The sequence below is a fragment of the Phacochoerus africanus genome, chromosome 4, assembly GCF_016906955.1.
Source record: "Phacochoerus africanus isolate WHEZ1 chromosome 4, ROS_Pafr_v1, whole genome shotgun sequence".
In the NCBI taxonomy this organism is placed as follows: domain Eukaryota; kingdom Metazoa; phylum Chordata; class Mammalia; order Artiodactyla; family Suidae; genus Phacochoerus; species Phacochoerus africanus.
Genome location: NC_062547.1, coordinates 40,609,784 through 40,633,999, shown reverse-complemented (window position 1 = coordinate 40,633,999; position 24,216 = coordinate 40,609,784). Strand labels below are relative to the sequence as shown.

Here is a 24,216-nt window from a genome sequence, read left to right as displayed (position 1 = left end):
TCCTTGCATCCTAAGGAGCCATAAACAAAAGAATGAAATTGGACCCTCATCTTATACCACACACAAAAATTAACTTGAAATGGATTAAAGGCTTAAATGAAATGTATTAACCCCAAACCATAAAACTCCTAGGAGAAAACAGGAAAAAGCTCCTTGACATCAGTCTTGGCAGTGATTTTTTTGGATATGACCCCAAAAGCATAGGCAACAAAAACGAATATAAAAAGGTGAGACTACATCAAATGAAAAGGTTTCTGTACAGCAAAGGAAGCAATCAACAACATGAAAAAGCTGTGTAGAGAATGGGAGAATATATTTGCAAACCATATAGCTGATAAGAGGTTAACATAAAAAATATATGGAGAACTCATACAACTCAATAGCAGAAAACCCCAACAACTCAATTAAAAGATGGGCAAAGGACCTGAATAGACATTTCTCCCAGGAAGAAATGCAAATAGCCAACAAGTATATGAAAATGTGCTCAACATCACTAAGTATTAGAGAAATGAAAATCAAAACCACAAACTCATCTGTTAGGATGACAATGATCAAAAAGAGATGACAAGTGGGGTAAGGCTGTGGAGAAAGAAGCTACACCAAGCTCATTCCTGCTTTGGTCCATTTGTCCTTGCTGTTTCCCCTGATCAGCCCACCCTGCCCTTACATCTTCCTGGGGAAGACCACCTCTGCATCAGATTTCACCATATATGTCATTTCCAAAGATCTTTTTCCTAACCACTCAATTTAAATAGCCCCCTCACTTGACATTTCACACCATTGACATTTTTTGTTGTGGCGGGGGGGACTGTACCTGTACCTATGCATTGTAGGGTATTTAGCAGCATCCCTGACCTTTGCCCACTGAATGCCAGTGACATGCTCCTCCCCCCCCGCCCCCACTCTCACCCAAGGTTTTGACAACCCCAGTATCTCCAGACATTGCCCAGTGGCCCCTGGGCCATTGTCTCCAGTGAGAACCGCTGGCTTGGAGCTGTTTCTCTTCTGATCTTGGGGTACCAGAACGAGTCCAGTAACTGCCGATTCAGTTCCTTGCTGGTTTCATTGTGACTTCACTCACCATTTACATTCCTCTAGCTAAGGATCATGCTTTGCTTGACTCTTTGGTCACAGGGGGCTACCTCCCAGCTTCTCTTTATTCTAGATTCCTCGTTAAGGAGGCGTCATTTCCAGGAGCGGAAATGAGAATTGGTGGGGAAACTAATAGCCTTTATCTGGAACCACAAATAAGCTTTTCTGTGGGCCATTCTCTGCAGAGCACAAACTGGCTTTCAGATGTGAAATATGGTGCTTTTTACATTTTAAATAGTATATAGGTAGTTCCCATTGGAGCACAGCAGAAATGAATCTGACTAGTATCCATGAGGGTTCAGGTTCGATCCCTGGCCTTGTTCAGTGGGTTAAGGATCTGGCATTGCCGTGAGCTGTGGTGTAGGTCGCAGATGCGGCTCGGATGCAGTGTTGCTGTGGCTTGTGGCATAGGCTGGCAGCTATAGCTCCAATTCGACCTCTAGCCCCGGAATTTCCATGTGCCTTGGGTGCAGCCCTAAAAAAAAAAAAAAAAAGTATGCATACTCTCCAATTTAGTGTGGTACCACCACATTAGCATGTCAGTGTCTTATATCTCCAATTCACACATCTATATGATGTGCATAGCCTATATGAACGTCAGTAAGCAACCAAAATTCATGACCATCATGCTTTAGACATAAAGTGCTCATCTAAATGGAATGAATAGTCCAGTTCTAATGTACTCACAAATAGAAGTTGGTGTTGTTGAAGGTGGAAGATGGGGTAGCCATGTAGACAACTTTATCTTTAGATATAAAGTGCTCATCTAAATGGAATAGTCCAGTTCTAATGTACTCACAAATAGAAGTTGGTGTTGTTGAAGGTGGAAGATGGGGTAGCCATGTAGACAACTTTATCTGTATTTCTACTGTGAGGTCCAGTGACATAGATTCCGACTACATTTATTTACGTTCTCCCTTAGGTAGAGAATTCTGGACTCTTGATAGAAAGTGTTCTTTTCCTCTTCACATTGGCACCTGCATGTTTGCATTTGGAGTTGTATTCCTGAATTGAAGGGGTTAAGTGAGAGTAGCTGAGTGAATCCAGGCACCCTCATATGATTTTGGTGACCTTGTGCAATTTGAAGACTCCACATTCTTTCTTGGGTGTTTTATCTTCTAACAGTGGATTGCTGATGAACTTAATTTTATCTATTTTTTTGGACAAATATGGGTCTCTCCAGGCTGGGGCCTAATTTGACAAGAGCATTCCAGTAAATAAATGCTAAGCTAAAATACTTTCTGTTTTCTAATGAGAAGATATAGTCTGTGCAAACTCTAATCATATTCAAATATTTCTATCAACATATCTATTACCTCAATAGGAGTTCCTACAGGATTTAATAAACAGCTTATCTCTCGCATCCTCAGAGACACTTCCTCTCGTCTATGTCAACTCATTTGTACTGTGATAAGGACCCTTTTCTCATTACTACCTTTGTATAAGGAGCAATTTCTCCTTCTAGACTGTAAGCTCCTTAAAGCCCATGACCACGCTGTACACGTCCATATGTCCATGATGTCCAACAGGGGGAAAAGATGTGTATGAGATACTCAGTATATTTTTGTTGGATGAATGAGTATGTGATTTGAAACTTAGGAGGGGATGCTGTGATTTAAAAAAAATCAACAGTACATTTTAAAAAGAAAATTTACAAAACTCAGAGACAAATAGAAAGCAGACATTATCCATACCCCTTGACATATCCATATACGTTGAACAATCACTGTAAATATTTCAGTATGACTTTTTTCTTTAACCTCTATTTAGACAATATGTTGCCATAAAAGAACAATAGTACTTAAATGCAAGTTTGCATTTTGCTTTATTTTTACTCCTTACTATGTAGATTGAGCATTTTCTAATTATTAAATTTTTTTTTTTTCCAAAACACAATTTTTTTTTTTAATGCCAGCACCTGAGGCGTTTGGAATTTCCTGAGCCAGGGATTGAATCTGGACCATGGCTGTGGCCTATGCCCCAGCTGTAGCAATGCCAGATCCTTAACCCTCTGTGCCTGGCTGGGGATGGAACTCACTCCACCCCAGCGACCTGCACCTCTGCAGTTGGATTCTTAACCCACTGTGTCACAGAGAACTTCTGCATAGTATTTCACTGATGGCTAGATAATGATTTACTCCTGGACTTTGGATTGATTTTAATATGGGCTACTATTAACAGTGTTTTGATGAACATCTTAATGCAAAAACAGGATACATCATTTGTTACCTTCTTTTTTTTAGTATATATATCCCTCTAGATTTTTATTTGATAAAGAAATTGAAGTACTAATCACCATACTACATGATATGATTTATATTTTGAAAAATGAAACAAAAGAGGTTTTTTTTGGTAAATATAGCAACACAGATGACTATTCCTTAATGTATAGTTTTGTCCCCCAAATGGAATATTTGTTTAATAGTCAACTTAAGATGTATATATAAATAAAAATATGTAGTGCTTCACAAATTTGCATGTCATCCTTGCGCAGGGGCCATGCCAATCTTCTTCATATGGTTCCAATTTTAGTATATATGCTGCCAAAGTGAACACTAATTTGATACACCCTTAGAAGTAAAATTATTGTGCCAAAAGTTTAAAAGCTTTTGCTACAGATGTTTGCAGTTCAATTCCTTTTTTCTCCATAGTTATCCCCAGACAGTAATTTATTAAAAGGTCCTTTATTCACAATAGTGACACAGAGAAGGACTAACTTCTGAGCAACAGCAGCAGTAGTAATACCTATAATAAAGACAATAATAATGACATCTGTACAATTTAGTTCAGACAGTGCTCGTCTCTCACTTATCCTCTTTTGTATTTAAGGTTTGTTTTCTTTCATACACAAGCAGATATTATTCCTATCTTATAGATGAAGAACACAAAAGAAGCTTGAGAAGATTAAATGATTTGTCCAAGTTCACATAATTCATCAGAAGTTTTTTATGTCCTTTCAACCATACCAAGAGGGTTGAAGACAAAAATGAAGAGGAGATGGAGATATGGAAGGACAAATGCAACAAACGTATTGAAAAGAATCTTTGAAGGTGGGAAATACTGCCTGAAAGATCAGATTGGCATATTTTGTTATTAGATCAGTAAAACAACCTTTTGGAGCTAGGGCTGTAAATTTAAATTTTTGGAACATTTCACAAAGGGTAGTCCCTTAAGTTCCTAAACCTCAGATATACTTTCCTAAAATACCCTGATAAAGTTGTGCCTTTGTGGTCCCCTAGCTGTGTCTGGTTAGAGGTAACATTCTAGGCAGGAGATGATTTTATCAGGAGAAAAGGATGTCTAGAACTTGTTTTGGGTGCCCAGATACTTTCAGTGCTAGAAGGGACTTAGATGTCATTGTCTCTAATTCCCTTTTACAAAGTCTCAGAAGTAACTCATTCAAGGTCACAGAGAGATTCAATGTCAGGGTTGAGGCCAGACCTGTGAAATACAGTGTAGATCTAGACAGAGTGCAGGGAAGGAACCAGGTTACAATAAAGCAAGATTTTTTTTTTTGAAGTCCTGAACCAAGGCAGATCTTAATTCATTTAGCATAATATGAGTATTCCCATTGTATTACATACATATGCAGTTTCAGTTTACACATAATGCAAGGAAATGTCTGTGTAAATCACTCAAGTAAGCTTTCCTGTTTTCCTTGTTTATTTTTCTATACCTTATTGTGTACCTTTAGCTAAGTAGTTTATTTAATAGTATCATATGAGTTACACAAATAAGAAAGTAGAATCATGCATTACCAGGCATCCTAGGAAAGTATAGGTAAATCAGACTGGTTGTTTTCTGAACATGGTTGATTCTCAAAATCATTTGGAGGACTTTCTATGTGCAGATTGCCAGAGCCCTACCCTAGGGATTCTGATGTAGATGAACTTGATCTGATGAACTTGACTGCTTCCTCCAAAACTTGCTTAAAAAACAAAGATCTTTAATGGTAAATGAATCCTTGAAAATAAGATAATGAATTCTCAAGAAGTCTTAATGCAAAACACAGAAAGATTTTTTTTTGAAATGCCAAAGTCAATTGCCCATCCCTGTTGAAAAATAGTTAGGGGAGGTAAACTACTAAATGTCTATTCAGAATGACCCTATACTTAGAAATGTCTGAAAAAATTAAGTTCAAGAGGCAGTAATAGTCAATAAACGGATTTTCTGTTGTGTAAATGTTTATACAGATGTTGTAAGTGAGACTTTTCAAAAAAAAACCCATAGGTTGCTGACAGCGGACAACTTTGCATATGTGTGTTAACAGGAGAATGTGTTGTGTTTCAAATGAATGGGGAAGCGGGTCTAAATGACTTTCAGATTAGCTGGAACAGATGGAAGGGTCACAGTTGAACAACTTGACACACCAGCATAAAGGCAACGTTGAAGTGGAGTTCATTGCCTCTGACAGATACTGTCAATCAACCTCGGCACTCTCTCAAGTTAACCAACAGCCTGGACCCTTAAAGATTTAAAAAAGAATTTTAAAAGTATTTTGAAGCAGGAACTGGAATTTCTTTTTTTCCTCTTTCTTTTCTTTTCTTTTCTTTCTTTTTTTCTGGGACCAAACTCTATCCCAGACTAAATTTTTTAGGAACAAGGCAATAGATTATAGACATTTTGGAAACTAATATATAAGCTTAGCTTTAGGGGCTTTCAATAATAAATCACTTTAAAAATTTAGTTCACATTATGGCTTTTGAGGGTTCTGTTCTCACTCTAATTAGAACACAGTGCAGAATACCAGAATGAAAGAAATGCAAGTGTTTTTTGTTCTTAACTGTTCAATTTGGATTTTGATCAGCTGTTGTTATAACAATATGTACAAGCATATTGTGCTTGCAAATAACCTATACTATGTTTAGGTTATTTTATTTCTAGGTCTAACTTTGTAACTTGGTATTTGTTCAACTTTTGCATGTGGCCCAAATGGTAAAAAAGAAAAAACAATTAACATATTGTCTTCTTTTGTGAGCACTTCCTCAAGACTAAGATGGGGTTTGGAAGGTAGCTTTGCTCCCCTCAGGCCACAAGGGGACCCTTGAAGAGTGTGAAGACTGTTCCAGACCATCAACCCCAGGTGGACTCTGGGCGGAAATGTACTGGTTTTTTTTTCCTTGCCTCAGCACAGCTGACTAATCCAAATGAACACATTGCTTCCTATTTGCTTCTATGCATGTTGCTAGAAGGCTGGAGTCCTAGAAAATTCAGAAAAGGGATTGCAAAAAAAAAAAAAAAAAAGAAGAAGAAGAAGAAGAAATTTGATCATTCGCAACAACATAGGTGGATCTAGAGGTTATTATATTAAGTGAAAAAGTCAGAGAAAGACGAAACGATAACGTTTTACTTATATGTGGAATCTGAAAAACAGAACAAATGAACAAATGTAACACAGCTGACTCATAGATAAAGAGAACAAACAGCTGGTTGGCGGAGGGGAGAGGGTAAGGGGATGAGTGAAATAGATGAGGGAGATTAAGAGGTACAAACTTCCAGTTACAAAATAAATCACAGGATGAAATGCATAGTATGGGGAATATAAACAAGAGTAGTATAATAATTTTGTATGGTAACAGATAGTAACTAGACTTATTATAGTGATTGTTTTGTTATGTATAGAAATACCAGGAGTTCCCATTGTGGCGCAGCGGAAACAAATCTGACTAGGAACCGTGAGGTCGTGGGTTTGATCTCTGGTCTTGCTCAGTAGGTTAAGGATCTGGCGTTGCCATGAGCTGTGGTGTAGGTCAGAGACATATCTTGGATCCTGTGTTGCTGTGATGTGGTGTAGGCCGGCAGCTGCAGCTCCCATTCGACCCCTAGCCTGGGAATCTCTTTCTTGTGTACATGGAACTGACATAGCGTTATAGGTCGATTATACTTTAATTAAAAAAGAAAAGAAAAGAAAGGTGATTACTATTTGCACTTCTCCATCAGACAGGGACTCTGATTTCGGACGCTGGCTGACTGTGGACCCTAATAGTCTAAGAGTGCCCATGGGAAGTGAAGAGGGGATGTTAATTATTAGAAGCACAAGGTATCTTATACACAATGTGTCATGACTAAGTGGTTAACCTTACAGCTTGATCTCCATCTTTCGAGGCTGACATGCATTTGAAATGGTGGCTTAAAAAAAAATAAATGGGTTTTTGGAGCATCTTGCTGATGCTCTTTGTATGGTTAGAGGGGCATTTTATATCCTAAAGACATTTTTGTAGGATCTTGGACTATATCCCAAAACTTCAAAGGGTGGAAAGTTCCCTCAGCTCTGTGCTTATCACCATTTCCTCCCCAAACAATGATCCATCTTAGAAAACCTATCTTACTTATAGCCTAAAAGAGGGAGCCCAAAGAATCATACAATTCCAGCTTGACTACAGCCTTTTAGACCGATGTGGACACCTGAAGCAAGCTCAGCCAGTTCAAGTCTTTCTCCTGGAAGTTGAAATTTAGTCAGAGGTTGAGTCAGTTGGCAGTGTTGGTCATTGGAGCTGTATGCATGTAGAGTAGTCATCATGGCTACCTAAAGCCTCACACAGGTAGAATTTTGGGAGAATAGAAACTAAAAGCTTAGCAGAGGAAACTAATCTATAAAGAGCAAGAGTAGATAAGACATGGACAAAGTCAAGGAGAGAGATCCACATGGCTCCAGGTGGAGGAAAAGAATGGATAATTTTTCTGTTCTCATGAGAACTTGCTATACATTCTATAATTGGTTTGTGGGAAATTCCCCTTTCTTCTCATACTAAATGTTTTGAATTTGACAAAGTCTTCTGTTAGCAACCAGTATGATTAGGGTACCATGAAATTTCCATTGATTAATTTTAAAAAGTTTATTGAGCACCTTCTATGTAGCTGGACCTGTGCCAGCCCCTGGGACAATAATGAATGAGAAAGGCAGTGATAGATTCCTAAGGAGTTTACAGTTCATGTCAGTGTCTCGTACTTTCCCTACCATCTCCTCCAAGCCACTTGTGGAATTTATACTATGAATGTAGAGAAGTCAACCAAAGTCTTCCTCTCTTCAGTCGTTCTCCAGTCATTTCTTTGGTAACCTGCTCTCTAGGTGCCAAACTGTACTCACTGTGGGTGACTATAACGTGGTTCTTTTTCCCATTGTTCCCTGTATTCCCATCTTAAAACTTCCTTCTCCTTATCCAGTTTTTGTAGGTCCCTGCTAAGGAATATCCACATATTAATGAGTCATTATGATTTAATGTGGTGAATATGTGACTTGTCTATGCCTAAGGAGAGAAAAAGCCCCACACTTTGTGGTTTAAAACAACAGTGATCATTTAATTTGCTCAAGAATCTGCGATTAGGGCAGGTGTGATGGCTCTATCCATGCTTGATGTGACATCAGCTGAGCAATTTCACCGGGGACTGGAAACCCATCTTCAAAATGGCTCAGTCACTTGGTTGGCAAGTTGATGGTGGTTTGTCAGTTGAGAGCACAGCTGGGGCTAGGGGCTGGGGTTTTCATTTGTCCTCTACATGGAACTTTCTACTAACTACTTAGGCTTCTTTATGACATTGTATTGGGTTCCAAGAGCAAGCACGACAAGAGAACAAGACACTTTTATGACCCAACCTGGGAAGTCACATAGCATATTCCCACCATATTGTATTGGTCAGAGCAGTCACCAAGACCCACCCAGGCTTCATGGGAGAAGACATAGATTCAACCTGTTAACTGAGAAATAGCAAGGTTCCAGAAGAGTGTATGGTATGGGAGACCTTGGAAAATATATGTCATAGTATCTCACCTAGATAAATATGCATTTAATCTGGGCCCTATTTTAATAAGAGCTCAGCCAAGAAACAGAAGACGACCAAAACCATTGAACATGAAGTGTGGGTTATCAAAAGGAGTCAAGGAAATCTCTCAGTAACGAAATATAGGAAGTATAGCTCAGCCTCACAGGAACTGGAAATTGAACAGACAGTTGTTTTTCCAGCTCCTGTTCCTTCAGGAGCCACATGACCTCTGACACTGCTTCTCTCTGGACATTTGGTTCAACCTCCCACAGGCTATTCATTTTATTGGAAATGGCTATCTATCTGCACAGATTCCACATAATCTTTTCACATGAGTGCCCACAACTCTCTAATGTCTGTGTCTCTTGGTCCTAATATAAAGGTGGTTCAGCCTAATCTATGGATCGCTGCCCGGGTCAGATGTCCAGCCCTATTCCCATCAGTCGTGGCCAGGGTGGGATGTCACACTATATGAACCAGACTTCCCAGTAAGGATAGACAGAAGGAGAACTTGTCAAAGAGAGATGATGGCAAGGTAAGGTGGATAAGGATATCAGATCACCATCTTTTTGTTAGGATTAAGAAATTTAATGTAAGTAGGGTTTTTAGGCAGATCTTAGCATGTAGAAAATGTTCTTGCTCTATATTTTGGTTTTAATTAGGCAGGCATTCAAAACATTGCCACTCACTATATTTCCCCAAAAACTAATTAATACATATGCTTTAGATACCCTAACTAGAACATTAGATGCAATAATTTGGGATAAAATTTAACTTAGAATCCACACTGAGTAAACAGTTTGGCATTAACATTGAAAACACTTACAAAAGTAATCTAGGAAGAAAAAATAATTTGTAAGAGCACAGTAACTCTTTTCTAGAGTATCTTCAAGATAAAAAAAAAAGAATCATTTATGAAATAAGTAGGGTAATTTATAATGATTATCACAAGGAAAATTCACCAGGAAAAATTAATAGAACTTTCATGGGTTAACAGAATATCAAAAACATGTAGCCAAAATTGTTTATAAGGAGAAATTGAGTGGGACAAAATTATTTTTTAAGATATTGGTATCACTTTCTGATATCAGGTATACAAATAGGACAACTTGTAGAAAGCAAGTGGAAAAATGTGTATTTTTAAAACATACTTAAAACTTGCAAAACTTTTAAGCATCCATGTATCATATAAAACACTGAAAATATACTAGGCCACAAACAAACGCTTGGCACGTTCCAAATGGCGTTAAATGCTCTACAATTTAAACAGAAGTTTAAATGTACAATTTAAAATACTCTTCTGCATAACCAGTGGGTAAAATAAGAAAACAAAAACTTCCAACTAATGACTATTTAGAAGGTGGCAGTAATGAGAACATTGAATATCAAAACCTATTGAATGTGGAAAATCTGAAGGTGTTAGCTTTTAAATATAATTAAAAATGAAATGCAACATTATGTTTAAGAATAGATGAGAGAGAATTGGACGCATGTTTACATAAAAAGTTGTATATAAATATTCATAGCAACAATATTCCTAATACCAAAAAAATGGTAATACCTGAAATGTCAATCAATTGATGAATGGATAAATAAAATATGGTGAGAGGTGATGCAGCGATAAGAATCCAACTCAGCAGCTCAGGTTGCTGTGGAGGTGTGAGTTTGAGCCTTGGCCCAGTGCAGTAGGTTAAATGATCCAGCGTGGTGTAGGTCACAGCTATGGCTTGGGTTCAATCCCTGGCCAGGAAACTTACACATGATGTAAGTGTGGCCATAAAAAAAATAAAATGTGGTGTATTCATATAATGAACTATTATTCAGCCATAGAATGAATGAAGCATTTCTATGTACAACAACATGAGGAACCTTGAAGACATTATGCTAAGTGAATGAAGCCAGACATAAAAGACCAAACATTGTATGATTCCATTTATATGAAATGTCCAGTGTAGGCAAATCTATAGAAACAGATGGTAGATTAGTAATTACCAAAGGCTGGGGACAGTAGGGAGTGACTACTCACAGATATGAAATCTCTTTTTGGAGTGATAAAAACATCCTGGAATTGGGTAGTAGTGATACTTTCACAATATTGTGAATATACTAAAACCCACTAAATCGTATGCTTTGAGGGTACATTTTGTGGCATGTGAATTATATCTTGATAAAAAATTATGCAAAAAATGTAGAGTAAAGGAAAGACAACCCAACAGACCAAAAGAAGGTGTGTTGGCCATGAAGCTGTCATCTCTCAGCTCTGAGCACATCTTTTCTACTCTGCTTTGTGAAGCTGGGACAGGAATTCTGCAAACCACATTTCTCTTTGGATAGCTTGATGCTTAGTAGAGGAATTAGAGAGGAACTGGACACCTGGAGGAGGAGGCAGGGATGTGCTTCTCCTGTTGCTGTGTGTCCTCACAGTGGTTCTTTACCATTGTGGTGACACAGGGTCCAGCTTCCTGCTTCTTTCCACACTCTCTGAGCCAGCCTCATTATGGCCCCTCAAAGGTACCAGCTGCCCCAGAGAGCACCTCCTCTTCAGAGGCTGTCTCCCAACTTTCCAGGCGCTCTCTCTCAAATTCCAAGTTCTTAAGCCCCACACTCTGCCTTTATCTCCCAAGGAAGACAGCAGCTCTCTATGTTGTCAAGTTGTGTGCCATCTCAGAGACACTTCTGCCCTTTACGTCTTCTAATATTTATTGATTTATTGATTTTTATATAATGATTTTTTTCCCCCATTATAGCTGGTTTAGTGTTCTGTCAATTTTCTACTATACAGCAGGGTGACCCAGTTATATGTTTATGTATATGTTCTTTTTTCTCACATTATTATGCTCCATCATAAGTGACCAGGCATAGTTCCCAATGCTACACAGCAGGATCTCATTGCTAATCCATTCCAAAGACAACAGTCTGCATCTATTAACTCCAAGCACTCCCTCCCCCTCCCCCTTGGCAACCACAAGTCTATTCTCCAAGTCCATGATTTTCTTTTCTGTGGAAAGGGTCATTTGTGCTGTATATTAGATTCCAGATATGTGATATATGGTATTTGTCTTTCTCTTTCTGACTTACTTCACTCAGTATGAGAGCCTCTAGTTCCATCCATGCTGCTGCAAATGGCATTATTTCATTCTTTTTTATGGCTAAATAGTACTTCATTGTGTATATATACCACGTCTTCCTAATCCTAAGTCTTCTAATATTTATTTAACCAACTTTTCATCTTAACTTCTTTCTGTTCACATGACTAGTGTAGTTTCAATTTTCCTAACAGGATACTGATGCTGATGCAGATAAAAACAGAAATCACCAATTTAGACTGAATTTATAGTTGTCAAGCATTAATTCTTTGATCAAACCAGTTAAAGAAATAAACCTGTGGAAAATGACTCTATCTACAAAACAGAAGCAGACTCACAGATATAGAGAACAGTCTTGTGGTTGCCAAGGAGGATAAAGAAAGGAAGGATTAGGATTTGGGATTAACAGATGCAAACTATCATATACAGGGTGGATAAATAACAAAGTCCTAATGTGTAACACAGGGAATTATATTCAATATCCTATAATAAACTGTAATGGAAAAGAATATGAAAAAGAATATAAATGTGTATGACTGAATCACTTTGCTATACAGTGATGCTGAATCATTTTGTTTTGCAGAAATTAACACACATTGGAGTTCCCGTTGTGGCGCGGTGGTTAACGAATCCGACTAGGAATCATGAGGTTGCAGGTTGGGTCCCTGGCCTTGCTCATTGGGTTAAGGATCCGGCGTTGCTGTGAGTTGTGGTGTAGATTGCAGATGCAGCTCAGATCCCGAGTTGCTGTGGCTGTGGTGTAGGCTGGCAGCTACAGCTCTGATTAGACCCCTAGCCTGGGAACCTCCATCTGCTGCGGGAGCAGCCCTAGAAAAGGCAAAAAGACCAAAAAAAGAAAAAAAAAATTAACACACATTGTAAATCAACTATGAAATTTTTTTAAGTTAAAAAACACAAATCTGTGAAAAATCATATTAAGACACACACAGAGAAAGAGGGAGAGAATAAGAAATACATATGTTTGAAAGCACAGGAAAAGATGAAGAGATACCTAATTTATTTTATGAAGTAAACAAAATAGTAACATCCTAATTACCCCGACAAGAAAAATATAGCAAGAGTTTCCCATGGTATTCCATGGAATACACTGCTACATTATAGAATCCTGTCCTATTAATAGGTGTGACTTGGAACATGTGTTCTGTGGTCAGAAAGATGTGGGAAATTCTCATGTTATATCTTTCCCTTGGAGCTTCACAATGCATGTTTGCATATTAAAGGCTCTGAGGATTTCTGTTAAGAAATGTTAAATGCATTTACTCAAATGTTTTCCAAATGTATTTGATGTTCTGCAGATATTCTAATATATACAGACATGCCACTGTAGATAATCTCACTTCTGAACATGGGTGGAACAGTCCAAACTAAAATACTAGTACATTGAACTCCGTAATACCTTCTGAGCAAGAAATATGTATAACCAGAAAGCAAGAACAGTTTACTATAAGAAAATATATAATTAAAATACAGTAAAAAGTTAAATAAGACAAAAGCATAATTATCTTAATTATTGGATGCCAAAAACTTATATGGTGGAGTTCCCTTCGTGGCTCAGTGGAAACAAATCCGACTAGGAACCATGAGGATGCAGGTTTGATCCCTGGCCTTGCTCAGTGGGTTAAGGATCCAGCACAGCCACAGCAACACAAGATCTGAGCCGTGTCTGCAACCTATACCAGAGCTCACTGCAGTATGGGATCCTTAATCCACTGAGCGAAACCAGGGATCGAACCCACGTCCTCATGGATCCTAGTTGGATTGGTTACCGCTGAGCCATGATGGGAGCTCCTGTAATATGTTTCTTCTTTGAGTATAGTTGTCTGGATTAACTCACCCATTCTTTTCTCTAATTTACAAGACCACTTTTGCTAAATTCTACCTTTGGCAGGTATTTTGTGTGTTTTTACCAAATACTCGTCCATGTCAGGCATGGTCTATTGCAACAGGAGTCCCATTCCTTTTTTTTTTTTTGTCTTTTTTTGCTATTTCTTTGGGCAGCTGTCGCGGCATATGGAGGTTCCCAGGCTAGGGATCGAATCGGAGCTGTAGCCACCCGCCTACGGAAGAGCCACAGCAATGCAGGATCCGAGCCGCGTCTGCAACCTACACCACAGCTCACGGCAACGCCGGATCGTTAACCCACTGAGCAAGGGCAGGGACCGAACCTGCAACCTCATGGTTCCTAGTCAGATTCGTTAACCACTGCGCCATGACGGGAACTCCCCATTCCTTTTATGTTACAGCATTCTGCCCTTCTAGAGGTGTTAGGAAACTTGACATTTGATTTCCCTCATTGATTTCCCCCAAGAAATGCTGTAAGTGGGGGGTTACTGGTGGAGTTCCCACTGGGGTTCCTTCCATTTACAACTCACAGCATGTTGGTGTTCCCTCCAGAAATATGGTACTGTTTGTGTTAAGATTACAAAAGTTTCTGAAAATTGCTGGTGTATAAGGAGCATCATTTCTTAGCTTCTGGTGGTAAATGGATTTTTTTTTCTCCTATAACAGTTGATTTTCTTTGATAATTTTAGTAGAAATTTTGTTTAGGGAGGGGATATTAACAGAAGGCTTATTACATTCTTCCACTGGGATCTGTTCTTCATCTTTATTCATGTATCATAGATGTAACATGGCATGTTACCTCCACTACTAGGCTGAATCCAAAACTGAGATGTTGATATTCAGAAGACTTTTTGAAGGATTGAAATCACTTTATCCGAGAACCCCCAGAAGAGATAAACAGCACTGTGTATAGAGAAGTTTGGGCAATTAGAAGTCATAATCCCACTCAACTAACTTTAAAAAAAAGGGGAGGGGGGAGTTTTTGTAAGAATGCACAGAAACTGAATCTGGGACCAGAATACCTCCAGTTCTTCAGGTAGCTGCTCTCTCAGTATCTCACTTATGGGCCATGCAGTTTCTTGTAATGACTTTCCTTCTGTCTGTCCAGTCTCCTCACTATCACCCGGCCACCTCCTAGCTTCAGTGTGCCTGTAGTCTCAAGCAGACCCCACCCCAGCCCAGCCCCAGGTCTGCCTCTAGACCTTTCTGCTTGGTTCTAACAGCTACTGTCTTGTTCTTGTTTCCCAAAGAAGAACCTGGATTGGCCCAGCTCAATTTTGCCAACAGGCTTTTTAAAGCATAAGGGACAGGTTCCTGGCCAGGCTGCTCTCCAGTCCAAGACCACCTCAGTTTATCTCAGCTGAGGTGCAGAGTGGTATGAGAAGCATGTGCTGCAGATTGCAGCTATTTTGAGTGGCAGGGGCTCTAGATCTTACTGGGCTGATCTGCAGGTGGTTCTAACCTAGGTTGTGTCTAGAACCGCTCCACATTTCTTGTCTCCCCTAACCAACAAGAATAAACACCACCCTCCCTAGCCACACATTCAAGGCTGCACCGTTTTAAATGTGCCCCCATTACACCCGCCTCCCACTCCCACCCTCTTTGTAAGCCTCACCGACCTATTTACTGCAAAGCCCCCCCCGTGGATATTCCCGCCTCCAGGCCTTTACTTCTGCCATGCCTACCTTCCCTCCCCGACTCCCATATTCTTCAAAGTCCAGCTGAAGTCACTCTTCCTTTATACCAATAATAGCTACTGTTTGTTGAGCATCTGCTGTGAACCAGGTATTCTACCAGTTACTTTACATATACAGTCTCATTTAATCCTCTCTACTTACCTTTCAAAGTTGGTATCACTGCTCCCATGCCACAGGCAGGCAAAAGGAGACTTGGAGCAGTTAAAGTACTTACCCAAATTCATGCCAGGAGTAAATGTCAAAGTCGGAATTCTGGCCTCAGAGTCTGATTCAAAGTCTATGCCTTTCTTCTTCTGAAGAATGTTTGCCTATTTATATTTTTTTATGGCCACCCCCATGGCATATAGAAGTTCCCAGGGCAGGGGTCAAATCCGAACCACAGCTGCAACCCATGCCACAGCTGCAGCAATGCTGGATCCTTAACCCATTGCACCAGGCAGGGGATCAAACTCGTACCTCTGCAGCCACCCAAGCTGCTGCAGTCGGATTCTTAAAACATTGTACCACAGTGGGAACTCCAGTCTATGTTTTTTCTTAAACCATACTTAGTCATGAAGAATTTCCTGATGACAGGAACGCCCAATTTTCTTGCGCTTTTCTGAATAGTACTTGGTATCTATTTTGAATGACTAACTTGACATTTAATGGAGGATTAGTTATGGTGTGATTGTCCTCTGGGCTGTGAACCTTCCCTCCTCCACTAAACTCTAAACCAGTGGTTCTCATTGGGGTGGCCCTGCCTCTAGGAGGCGTTTTGGAAATTTATATGTATGGTAACGGGTGATCATATTGATTGGCGAGGACCTTTGTCATTTCCTGTGGGGGGATCACGGCACAGTCCCAGGCCATGAGTAGTTAATCCACAGCTGTTAAAATTGTGTGATCTACCACAAGACATTCAAGGTTAAAAACTTGTTTTTCATTATCCAAGGTGCAAACCTAACTCTGTTTTACGTGTAGACACCAAGTAATCTTTACACAGTTTGACATATGGAGAATTTTCCAGGGATATAACAACCACTGTTAAAAAAGGAAGAAGGACAGTTACACTTTGTTTAGCTTGGCCTTTGACTGGAGTGTTTCACCATTTCAGAAAATTGTATCCACTGATGGCCACACGGCTTGGGGTACTTGAATCTCCAATCAGAGATTCAACCAAAATATAGCTCTGTTGGTCTCCCTTTATAGCTATGGCATTTACAATAATTCTCTGGGTAGATGAAAACTTCTAACCTCTCATAACTGCATTAGGCTTCCTCAAGCATTTACGTATTGAAATATGTGCTCTTTTATTTTAAATTTATCTTCCTTTTGTTCCTCCCTTATATTTGGGATAGAGCATTGCATTGCATTTTTGAAATTATATATGTAGATAGGTTATATCATGTATGATAATATCTATGGATTATTTTATTTTGCTTTGTAGGGCCACACCCATGCCAAATGGAAATTCCCAGGCTAGGGATCAAATCAGAGCTACAGCTGCTGGCTTACACCACAGCCACAGCAACACGGGATCCGAGCTGCCTCTGCAACCTACACCATAGCTCACAGCAATGCCGGATCCCTGACCCATAGAGGCCAGGGATCAATCTGCATCCTCGTGGGTACTAGTCAGATTCGTTTCCACTGCACCACAGCGGAAACTCCCCATAGAAAATTTTAATATGGTAAAAAGGAGGTTAACACTATGTGTTGGGAGAGAGGAGGACAAAGAAGCAGGACTCTGAACCCTGAGAGGGCAAGGACCAAGTCTTATGCTACTTTGACTTCCCAGATAATGGATGGAGCTCTGTGTACTTTGAAAAGAGATAAGCATTTTCAGGATCTTACCAAGAGCAAAAGGATGATTCCAGAAAATGTTGCTCACTGCTGAGGCCATGAGTGAGGAAGGTCCCTGTCTCTCAGTGTTCATTCCTGTTTGAAGATTGGATAGACACATGCTGCTTGGTCCCACACTTTGGAGCTTGGACTGTTTCTCCACCTGGAAGCTCGTTTCCTCCCCCCAACCAACCTCTGCAAGGACCAATCCAGCTTTACCTTTTAAGGCACAATCCAGGAGGATTATCCTGATCTTATCCCTTCTCCTCCCTATTCTTCAAAATGGAACTACTCTCTCTTTCTTCCAGACCCCCCCCCCCCCCCCTGCAGTATTTTATCTGCACCTTTTGAGTGGCACCGTGGATTTTTATTTTTAACTACATCTTCGAGTACTTTGTATGTAGTCTCATTATCCTACCCAGAGAATGAATTCTTGGCCCTGGGGATCTCTTCCAGACTCATTGCTGTATCCCCACACCTGGCATAGGGCTAGGCACAGGGTAGATGTTCAATAAATAGTTGCTGAATGAATGTATGAATTACTGATAAGCAGTCCTTTATGAAGCTGAAAGGAAAGATGTTTCAGAGCAACAACGGAGTCTCTGCAGTGGGTTAGAATTGGGGTGAGATTTCTTTTAAACAGTTTCCCTCAGTACTTTGCCTCTGGGAGCTTTGCCCTGATCCTGGGGGCGGTCGGGGAGGGGGTGGGGGTTACCAGCTTGAATTATATGTAGACAAATGTGTTTATTTTTGTTAAGAGAAAGAAAGCTAATGTGCTCGGTGGGGCAACCTCCTCCTAACCTCCAACTCTACTGACTTTAGAAGCTCTAAACAGCAATCAGCGTACTGGTCAAAGTCCTTGTGGTTTCTTCAAGGAGGTGTGGCTGGCGCTTGTTATTTCAAAACAGCACAGAGACGGGTTTCCTTGAAGTTTGCATTTTATACCAATGATGTTCCAGAGGAAATGCTGGGTGGAATAAGGAGAAAAGAGGAGGCTGCCCCTACTTTGGGACTCATTTTCCTCATTTTGGCTAAAGGATCTCTCCATCTTTCTGGAAGAAGGGGGCAAGGCGTTCGTTTTGTTTATTTCATGCAGTGAAATAAAAGGTGAGCCAAGACTACAGAATAAAAAGAACAATAATAAAGAGTCTTAGATAGGTTTCTAAGCATTCTCATGCCTTAATGATCTTAAAACAGTCCTTTGAGGCCACAGGGGTGTTTGCTTCCATTATTTGGATGAGGAAATATAACACTACCTAGGACGTTTGAAATAGTTAAGTTATGAGTATTAAGGAGGAAGTAGAGTCTCCTTTACTGAGAAGTCACTTCAGAAAGATGTGAATGGCAGGTGGGTAAATGTCCTTGAGAAACCAAAGACTGGCCCTCAAAGGGCTCCTGGGAGTCTGGAGAATCAGAAGAATAGCATAAGAACAGAGTAATAGTATAGTAATAAAATCTATCATTCTTGGGTCCTATTTCCTATGGGGCACCATGTAAAATACCTTACATGCATGGTCTTTTTTCACCTTTGAGAGAAAACAGCTATGAAATAGGTGATTATTCACCCTGTTTTATAGATAGGAAAACTGTGGATCAGACAGACAAGTGACTTGCCCCAGGCCCCACAAATTAATAAGTGGTAGAGTTTGGATTAAGCCCCAGCTCGGGGCTACTTGAATAGCCATTGCTCTTCTAGGACGGTCTAAAGACAGACATGTCCCCAGCATCTCTGTGCCCTCTAGGGATGCCCTTCTTTTTCAAAACCAAAAGAGAAAGGGCTCAGACAACAACCAGAGGCTTTTTTCCTTCATAGAAAAAAAAAGTCTCCCGCAACCCAAAGATATAAACTCATAAGAAGAACAGGAAGAAGCCCAGCGCCTTTGGGAGTTGGTCTCCACCTACGGAAGAAATCGCAGAGATTCTTCCTGGGGACCCACAGCCCCATTTTTTTCTCTTGTTTGGGAAGGAGGCTTGGCTGTCAGGCTTTGATTCAGAACAGGAGTGTATTCAGAAGCATCCTCTGGCGAGGCTGGGAAGCTGCTCACATCCCCGGAAAATTCAGTGGGAGAAAAAGTTTATGGAAGCGAGTAGGAGTTTATTCAGCAGTGTCTGAGGCCTTTCAGAACCATGAGTGAGTGTCTATAAAGAAGCAGTCAAGCATAGGCTGGGAATTATCTCTGTTGGGTGCCTACCTGTGACAGGCCCTCAAGAGCTGCTAAGAGGCTCATTCAGTGCCCGAGGGACAATGGCCAGTGGGGACAAACAATTCGGAGGAGTCTATCATTCTGGTGGTGTTATCTTTAGCACTGAATAAAACCGGAGTTCCCCCTTTCTGCCTCCTAGTCAGCACTATTTTTAGGAGCCAGTGGTACTTTTCAACTCTCTTTCACTATTTTTCAACAGGTTCACAAGGGCACGAAGTGCAGTATATAAAAAGAGGATAATGACTTGACTTGAGCGCAGGAAAAGGCCCAATGAGCAGTGCAGCCAAGCCTGCCGGGACTAGAATAGATGAAAGTTTGGAGACGAGTCCAGAAGAAATGGCATTGTCTGCATGGAGAAACTCCCCGGTTTACATACAGTACTTCTGAGATGCCAAAGCAGACTTTCTGAAGTTCAAAGTTTAGAGGAAAAAGAGTCAGCTCTGAACCGCTGTGGGGAAGAAGTGGAGATAATGCTAGGCGGCCCTCTCGGCTGAACCCTTCACGGTTCTCGTGTGCATGCCTTTAATACACAGACACTGAGGCGCTGGCTTGCTTTTCAGGGCTGGTTTGGTGAGTGGGGGACCCGTGCAGTCATGTAGGACCCCGTGCTCAGAAGGGCCGGAACCTGGTTTAACGCTTTGCTGTCTTGAAATTTTTAGTCATTTTTGAGCAGGGGACCTCCACATTCTTATTTTGCACTGAGCCCAGCAAATCATGCAGCTGGTCTTGGATTAGAGAAACAAAGGGCTGTCTTTGTACACAGTCCCAGACACGAGGTCTTCGCTATGTCAGAATTATATTGGGGAGTTCAATATAATGTATATTATATAAATCCTCCAGTTGTAGAGCCAGTCCTATTTTTTGGGTTTTGCTTGTGTTTTCACTTCATGCATGTGAAGGAGAGTTGGTATTGGATTTTTTTTTTTTTTTGAATGCATGCTATTTTAAAATTCCCTGAGGAGGTAAGCAGTCTTTGTCCAAACCCGTGTCTGACTTCTCTGATTAATTGTGTACCCTCTATTCCACATGGGGTTCCGCATTCGAGATTCTCTAATGTGATTCCAGAGGCTCAGGAGGAAGTGAGGTCCTTACTGAGATCTAGGGGGAGTTGGATGCACCTTGGGAAGGTTTTTTTCCCTTGGTCTGCTGGGTATGGAGAGGGACGAAAGACAAGTGAGCCTTTCTGTCGCTCAGAACAGAGATCACCAAGCCTGCTATTCCTAAGCGCAGTCACACCCTCCAAATTGCTGATGTCCAGAAGTAAGACAAGATTCACAGAAAGAGAGGTAAAGTTTACACTGTAGGACAGTGTCTCCCTGGATGGAGGTTGGAAGTTTCTCATATTAAAAGCAGAGCAGGACCAAGGGCAGGCCCTAGATGGTGCCCTGCTCCAAATAAAATTAGGTTTTAATGATGTGTTACCTAATCGACTTTGAATCTGAGGGTCGAAGAGAGAGAACTTGCCAAACACCCTTGAAACATTTTCTAATTTTAAGGGGAAATTATTTTTATAATTATTGTTTTTATTGGAGTATCATTGATTTATAGTGTTGTGTTAGTTGCAGGTGTATAGCAAAGTGAATCAATTATCCATATGCATGTATCCATTTCTTTTCAGATTCTTTTCCCATATAGGTTATTACACAGTATTGAGTAGATTTCCCTGTGCTATACAGTAGGTCCTTGTACGTAGCTATTTTATATAGAGTGGTGTGTAAATGTTAACCCTAACTTCCTAATTTACCCCTCCCCCCAACATGTCTAAGGGAAAATTATTAACAATGACAATAATGACAACATACTGGGATAATGATCACTGATGTGGCTTCTGATCTTGATTCCTGCATCCTTGATTCCTGTGAGCGGGGTCAGTTTCCTCACCTCACCCATCTTGGGTTGCTTCTTCTCCAAAGGGTGGAGGAGATCAGGACGATTCTACATCTCAAGGCTTTGGTGAGTCTCAGACTTAGCTGGCGTGTGTCTTACGTCACTCGAGAGTGGGGAATGTTATCACAATGCGAAAGGCTGTTCTCAGCATTCCAGACTCTCTTATTGGGACACGGAGTCCTTCCACCTCTGCCCTCTCCCACCCCCTCTTCTTCCTCAAGCTTCTCAGTCTTCGTGTGCTCAGGGCATACATCTGGGCCCCACATCTGGAATGTCCAGGTCGCCTGGGGGAGCCAGAAGCCCCATCTAGTGAGAGTTCTGGAGACCCCACTCCCAACCCCAACCCCTTGTCATCTTTGCGGGGTGATCGTCCCAAGGGCTGCCATTCCCTCCCCGCCAGAGTGTTACCTCACAGATGGAGGACCCAGTCTGTGGGAAAGAAGAGACCATGACTTATCGGAACATATGGTTTCTTAATTCAAGTTAAAATGTCTGAACCCTGTTGCATCTGGTGCCATTTTAGTTTGTTAAAAATGCCACACAAGGCTGTGACTAAAGGGGAAGAAATGGAGAAAAATACAGTTATTACACACTCAAGAGCCGGGTTTTGCGGCTCATTACCCAGTGGCCTCCGTGACTAATTAGGTTTTGTCACTGTTGCTGGGTCATTATGCCTTAATTTTTTTGCATAGTTATTCAGCCGTCACTTGAGGAAAAATGAAGTAGAGAAATACCCTTCTCTGTCTCTCCTGCTCTGAATCACTCAGGCTAAAAAAAAAAAAAAAAAAAACCTCTCCCGGCAAGTGTACCCAAAACTGATGAAATGATCATTTTGCCACAAAGGGACAAAGAAGTGTTAGTGGATTAAAGAGGCGCTTCTTTATCTGATGGCAAAGACCTCATTGAGGAGCGGAGGGCACAATTCAGTGGGGAAGATCATTAACTTTGAAGTCAGTCAGCCAAAGATAATGTTTGTCCCTTTGCTTCCTTTGTTGCCCAACTGGCCTTAGCAACCTCTATTTTTTAACTCATCCTTGAAAAACAGGGGGGGGAAAATGCATCATAAAATAAAGGCCTTAGGTCTTCTACGGGCTTCAGGCCTAGGGTAATTTTTGCTGGCAGCAGAGGAAATTGAAGACACCATGGTATTAGCACAGTGGGGCTTGTGTTGGGTCTGGGATAGTAAAAGGACCCATGGGGAGAGGGGAGACATTGGTGTCAATCATGGAGGGGGACGCCACAATGGCTGGTAATTGGCGTGGGTCCACCTTCTACGTCTGTCCCGCTGAGCCCGCAGCCCCCAGCCCACTCTTGAGCCCCATTGCTAACAAGTAAACAATTTATCAGGGTTAGGTCTCCTGCGGGTTGCCTCATCACACGCTCCATTCAGCCCCGGTACCCCCCCCAACCCCCGTGCCAGCCCCGCCACACACACAAAAATTTACGTATACCGTGCAATTTGGGGCAGACGCACCATGTAACAACAAATTTACAACAGGCCTACCATGAAAATGGCTGTGTCAATATAGCTGCAAACTGGGGTAGCAGAGCAGCTGTGTCGGGGCCAGGACTGGTGGCCCCCGGAGGATGTCAGGGGGAGAGGGTCACAGGCATTGGATCATATCAGAGCTAATTATGACCCTGGCGTTTTTGATACAATAACTCACACAGATGTTCACTAGAATTAATCAATGTCTTATAAAGAGCCTCCATGTTTTAATGTCATTCTCTGGAGTTTATTCTGAGCTTCGGTTTTTGAATGGGTTGTGGCTCTTCAGGAACCAGAGCACAGGGCTGGGGGTCTGTGATGAGGATTTTTGATGGCATTGGCTGTGGTATAGAAAACAGGACCCTAGACTTGTTTGGAAACCCCAGCCCTGTTTCTTTCACCAGCTGTGTGACCTTGCTCAAGGTATGAGGTCCACATCTGACAGGCACGTTTGGCAGATTGTATGTGCTTTTTTGGGGAATTATATGTATCTAGTATCATAAATAATTCTATGTAAATAGAAAAGTAACTTTAATCAGCATCTTCTACATGTGATGCTTTATCTCACTGAATCCCACAACTTTCCTAAGAAGGAAATGTTGTCATCCAGCTTTTACAGATCAGGCAAATGAAGCTTCGTAAAGGAAAGGCCTCGTAGGTACCAGAAATGGAATTTAGAACCAACTGCCTCTGCCTAAAATTGATTCTGTTTCCTTGCAGTTTTGCTAGGAAGCCGGTAGTCTTAGGGAATTTTAAATAACACCATCTCCTTTTCAGATTGATAATACATATTTCTGTATCCTGGAAAAACATTTCTTTGGAGGACTGGGATAGGAAGAGCAATTCCTCTGAGATGGGCAGAGCTTGTTAATATGAAACAATTTTTTGTTTATCGATTTCTAACATCCTGCCATTGACTTCCACTGTGAGATTGTTGTTGGTTTTTTTTTTTTTTCTGGTATCCAGTCTAAGATACCTTCAATTATTTGACACACTCTATTTCAAGCGCCACTAAGAAAGAAAAATTTCTGCCATTTATCATTTTAGGTACTATTAATTATAGGATTTATGCCTATATAGAAGATATTAACATGTAGAAAAGTGTGCATTTTAGAATCAAGTATATATACTTGGATCTCAGCATCATAGAGCTGGTAATTTTTTCCCAAGTTCTTCTTGGAAAAAGCAATGACTTGATTTGCTATTTCTCATCTCTTTCTCTGATGCCAGGAGCCTAGGCAAATCAGGACTTACGCAGTAGCCCCTGCATAAATAGTAAAAGAGGAAATGCATGAATGAAGTTTCTGGTCTTAACC

General features: G+C 40.8%; 1 protein-coding gene and 1 non-coding gene across 2 annotated transcripts in view; one reads left to right on the top strand and one right to left on the bottom strand.

Moving 5' to 3' along the window:
- Positions 1 to 24,216, top strand: part of HTATIP2 (HIV-1 Tat interactive protein 2) — a 153,688-nt gene that overhangs the window by 40,466 nt on the left and 89,006 nt on the right. The gene's annotated exons all lie outside the window — the stretch shown is intronic.
- LOC125126645 (U6 spliceosomal RNA) lies at positions 3,542 to 3,648 on the bottom strand. Its single transcript, XR_007134740.1, has one exon. It is a non-coding gene; the product is annotated as a U6 spliceosomal RNA (small nuclear RNA).